Genomic DNA, 5380 nt, shown 5'->3' with positions numbered 1-5380 from the left:
CTTCTGCATCTGCATGATCCGTCAACCAAAAGAAACCATGACAGAACGCCTTTGAAAACAGGGAGCGTGACCCGAGATGATGCCCACAATCCCCGGCATGGATGTCGTTCAGAATCACGCATCCTTCTTCAGAAGAAACGCATCGCTGGAATACCCCAGAAGTGCTTCGCTTGTATAATTCGCCATTGATGATGACCATGGATTTCCTTCGACAAACAATTTGGTGAGCCAACACTTCATCCGAAGGTAACTCGCCTCGGGCGAGATATGCCAGATACGGAAGAACCCAATCCGGCATAACACGGAGAGCCGCCAAGAACTAGGACTCAGGGTCTGGTATTGCCAACTCCTCTTCTAAGGGCAACCTTATGGAAGGATTATGCAAAATATCAAGAAAGACATTGGGAGGATCAGGCTTACGCTATGAGCCGAGGCACGAAAGGGCATCAACTGCTTCGTTAAGGCACCGGTCGATATGATCACCTTGATAGCCATGGAAATGACCCGCCACATCGGACACAACCCTTCTGTAAGCCGCCATGAGGGGGTCCCGAGAATCCCAAGTACCTGAAACTTGCTGAGCCACTAGATCAGAATCGCCGAGACATCTGACCCGCCTGAGGTTCATCTCTTTGGCAAGTCACAAACAATGAAGCAAGGCTTCGTATTCTGCAGCGTTGTTGGTGCATGGAAACATGAGTCGGAGAACATAGCAGAATTTGTCTCCCTGGGGTGAAATCAACACCACGCCAGCCCCCGAGCCTTCCAATTGCCTAGACCCGTCAGAGTAAATAGTCCAGTACGTAGGGTCGGGCCTGTCTTCCGAAATCTGTAATTCGGTCCAATCGTTGAAGAAATCAACCAAGGCCTGAGACTTGATAGCCGTGCGAGGGGTGTATCGCACGTGCTGCGGCCCAAGTTCGATCGCCCATTTGGCGATTCGCCCTGTCGCTTCTCGGTTTTGGATGATGTCTCCGAGAGGAGCGGAGCTAACCACCGTGATGGGATGCTCTTGGAAATAGTGTTTGAGCTTTCGATTCGCCATAAAGACCCCATAGACCGACTTCTGCCAGTGCGGGTATCGTTGCTTGGAGAGAGTTAGCACCTCACTAATGAAAGACACCGGGCGTTGCACCGGATATTCCTTCCCTTCTTCCTTCCTTTCGACGACCACTGCCACGCTCACCGCCTTGGAGTTTGCCGCAACGTACATAAGCATAGGCTCCTTTTCAGTCGAGGCGGCCAAAACCGGCGGGTTGACCAGCTGCTGCTTCAAGGTTTCAAAAGCTTCATTGGCCTCGTCTGTCCAAACAAAACGGTCATATTTCTTAAGCAACTGATAAAGGGGAATAGCTTTTTCTCCCAGGCGGCTTATGAAGCGACTTAAAGCCGCGGTACGACCCGCCATCCGTTGAACTTGATTGATATTTTCTGGTTTCCGAAGCGAAGTAATCGCCTCGATTTTGTCCGGGTTGACTTCAATGCCGCGCTCAGATACCAGGAAACCCAACAACTTTCCTGCGGGAACGCCAAAGACACACTTGGTGGGATTAAGCTTCATCTGGTATACCTGCAGATTGTCAAAAGTTTCCCTTAAATCTTCCAAGAGTGGCTCCTTCCTATGATTTTTGACCACAATGTCGTCAACGTAAGCGTGGACATTGCGTCCGATTTGGCCACGGAGACAATTTTGGATGCAGCGTTGGTAAGTCGCCCCAGCGCTTTCGAGCCCAAACGACATGGACACATAGGAAAAAGCCCCGAAGGGGGTTATAAAAGCTATCTTCTCGTGTTCTTCCATAGACATCTTGATTTGGTGATACCTGGAATAAGCGTCCAGGAAACACAAACGCTCGTAGCCCGCCACTGAATCAATGATTTGATCGATACAGGGAAGGGCGAAAGGGTCCTTTGGACAGGCTCCGTTAAGATCTGTGTAATCAATGCACATGCGGAAGGTGCCATTCTTCTTGAGCACCAGGACCGGGTTAGCCAAACATTTGGGGTGGAAGACCTCTACGATGAACCCGGCGGCCAAAAGACGGGCGAGTTCTTCCCCGATTGCCTTGCGCCGTTCATCATTGAACCTCCGAAGATATTGCTGAATCGGTTTTGCTTTTGGGTCAACATTAAGATGGTGCTCAGCGAATTCTCTTGATACACCAGGCATGTCAGAAGGTTTCCATGCGAAGATGTCCCGATTCTCATGAATGAATTCCATGAGCGCGCTTTCCTATTTGGGGTCCAGACCCGTCCCGATAGTGAATTGCTTCGTTGAGTCGCCAGGGACGAAATCCACTATCTTAGTGTCGTCTGTAGGTTTGAACTTGAGGGGCAGCTCAGCGTCTGTTGTTGGCTTCTTTAGAGGTGACATATCAGCTGGATCAATATTGGCCTGGTGATATTTGAGCTCTTCTGCAGCGCAAGCGACTTCTGTGTAAGACACATCCCCTTCTTCACACTCTCTTGCGATCCCCCTGTCACCATCAACCATGATGGGTCCCTTAGGACCGGGCATCTTGAGTTTAAGGTAAACATAGCAAGGGTGAGCCACGAAACGGGCGTAAGCCGGTGGCCCAAACAACGCATGATAGGGGCTCTTTAACTTGACCACCTCAAACATAAGCGACTCACTCCTGTAATTAGATGCTGTTCCAAACGCAACTGTGAGTTTAACCCGACCTTTGGGGTATGCCGATTTACCTGGGACAATTCCGTGGAATACCGTGGTTGAAGGCATTAAATCTTTCTCCAGCAAGTTCATCCTTCGAAAAGTGTCGAAGTATAATATGTTGATGCTGCTACCACCGTCCAGCAGTACCTTCGATAAGGTATATCCCCCGACTTGAGGAGCCACGACCAACGCGAAGTCGCCGGGGTTGTCAACTCTGGGCGGGTGATCCTCCCCGCTCCACGATATAATCTGCTCGGACCAGTGGAGGTACCTAGGGAGTGCCGGCTCAGATACACTGTACGCTCGGTGATTCACCTTTTTATCACGCCTGCAGGCATTGGTGGTGAAGACGTGGTATTGCCCGTTTCTTAATTGTTTGGGATTGTTGCGGAACCCGCCATTATCATCCTGCCCCTGCGGAGCCCTCTATGGGGGTGGCTGTTGAAAACCCCCGGGCGGTTTATACCGCTGTTGGTTATGCACTGGATACTAGCCGCTGCTTGGCTGCGAGCCGCCCTGAGCCCCCGGTTCGGAGAAGCCGCCGAACAGGTTCTGGCGTTGATTAGGTGCACCGAACTGTTCTGGCCGTTGGTCCAGGTCACCACTTTGCCCTTTTTTGATCGCCTCCACCCGAAATACCCGCATCACGTAACAGTCCTCCCAGGAATGAGTCACCGGTCCGTCCGCCATGGCGTGGTGCGGGCAAGGGCCCTCGAGTATCTCGTTATAATTGCGCGGCTTCTTGCCACTGTAACCCCTCTTCTTCTGGCGCTGGTTGCCGTTGTTGGCATTGGTGTTGGCGACAATGTCCGAGGATTCTTCTTGCTGCCTTCTCTTGCCGTTCCCTCCGTGATTATGGCGGGCGCGTCCCTGAAACCGGGTATGATTTTTGGATGACTTGCCTTTCCTCGGTGAGTTAGCCTTGCCGCCATCTTCTCCTGGATCTCTAGTGTCGTCCGCCTCGGCGTACCTAGTGAGGGTGTCCGTTAGTTCCCTCATATCCTGGACTTTTCGCTTGAGTCGCCCCAACTTCTGTACCAAGGGCTCATAGTGGCAGTTTTGCTCCAAGATTGGCACAGCCTGAGCCGCCGTGATGCCGTCCGACGAGTGAATGATTTCTGCGACCCGCCGCATCCAGTGGTGAGCCGACTCATCAGGGCGCTGAACGCAGTGCTGTAAATCGACTATTGTCATCGGGCGCTTGCAAGTTCCCCGAAAGTTTTTGATGAAACACTCTTTCAATTCAGCCCAAGTCTGGATGGAGTTGGGGGGGGGGCAGGTTTTTAAACCAAGTACGCGCCGTTCCCTCGAGCATCATTGTGAAGTACCTGGCGCAGATTGCTTCACTTACATTCAGCATGTCCATGGCGATTTCGTAACTCTCAACCCATGACGCCGGCTCAAGGTCCAAGGTGTAGTTAGGCACCTTTCTTGATCCCTTAAAATCCTTCGGCATTCGCTCATTGCGAAGGGCGGGGGCCAAGCATGGCACCCCTACCTGCCTACCGCCTCGACCAAGCGGCGCTGGGGCGGTTTGGATGTCCGGGTGATCCCAACCCGGTGGGTCCCGATGATCAGGTGAGTTTACCTGGGGAAGGGATTGCGGTCCGCTGGTTATGGCGGGCTGGTACTCTGGCCGGCTCCTGGTGCGGCTTGCCTGGGGGTGGAGTGCAACCGATCGAGGCTGTGCGAGAACTGGGCATTTTGAACCACCGCCGTCTTCAACATCTCAATGGCGTTCCTTGCCTCTATTTCAGCCGGGGTGTTTCCATGAATCGGAAGGGACTCTAAATGGCGAGTCGCGGCGAGGATGTTGTCCACCGGGTTGGAAAAGTGACCTTGAGGTGTCTCGAATCGAGGGACGCGATCAACAGCTGGCTGAAGCGGCGGGTTTGGCGGCTGGCCCGGCCCTCCTCCCGGAGCGTCTCCTGCCCCGGGAGTACGTGGAGTGTCGAATAGGCGGGTCGGGTTGAGATCAGGGGGTAAACGCCGCTGGTGCCTCCGCTGATGGACAGCGTCAGATGCGTGTTGATGCCTCTCGAGCCGCCAGTTTTCGGTGTTCAGGCGAGCTGCCTCAGCGGTGATTTGAGCTTGCCGGGTTTCGATCCTAGCGGCTTCTATTTCAGCGTCTCGCTGAGCCTTTGCGACCCCATCTCTTAGCTTTGTTAACTCGGCGTTTATCGTGTCCTGGTTTTCTTCTGTTACAGGGGTCGCCATGAGCCTTGTTATCTCTGCCGCCAAATCCACCAAGATCGCAGCTGGGCTTCTGGATGTTTCGCCAGCCCCGTTGTTGCCTGCCGGGTTTGGCGGGGGCTGAGTCGCCCCTGCCATGTAAACGAAGATCTCACGGCGGGTCCGGTCGAGAACCTCGGGGTCCATTGGTAGTGACAGGCCACCGAGGCAGCCCCATGTAGAGACTGAATTGAATCTGAGTCGCCCATGGATGTCTCGTCATCAGTGTTGACTGGCATGGTCTCCTCAGTCACCGATCGTTCTGGTTCCTCAGATCCCTGTGTGAAACCAACAAAGACCGGGCGGGTTAGATTTGGTGTCGCGACAGGGCGGACGTACCTGGCTGGCTCGACGATGTCGGTGAAGATGTCCGACTCAGGCATAGGCGATCCAACCATGCCGACAAAGACGTTGATCTTGCCTAAGGGGATTCTGTAGCCGGATTCGATTGAATCGGCTTTGGGCCCACACAAC

Source organism: Hordeum vulgare, chromosome 1H (assembly GCF_904849725.1).
Source record: "Hordeum vulgare subsp. vulgare chromosome 1H, MorexV3_pseudomolecules_assembly, whole genome shotgun sequence".
NCBI classification, from domain to species: Eukaryota; Viridiplantae; Streptophyta; class Magnoliopsida; order Poales; family Poaceae; genus Hordeum; species Hordeum vulgare.
The sequence above is the reverse complement of the archived record's forward strand: the minus strand, read 5'-3'. Positions refer to the sequence as shown.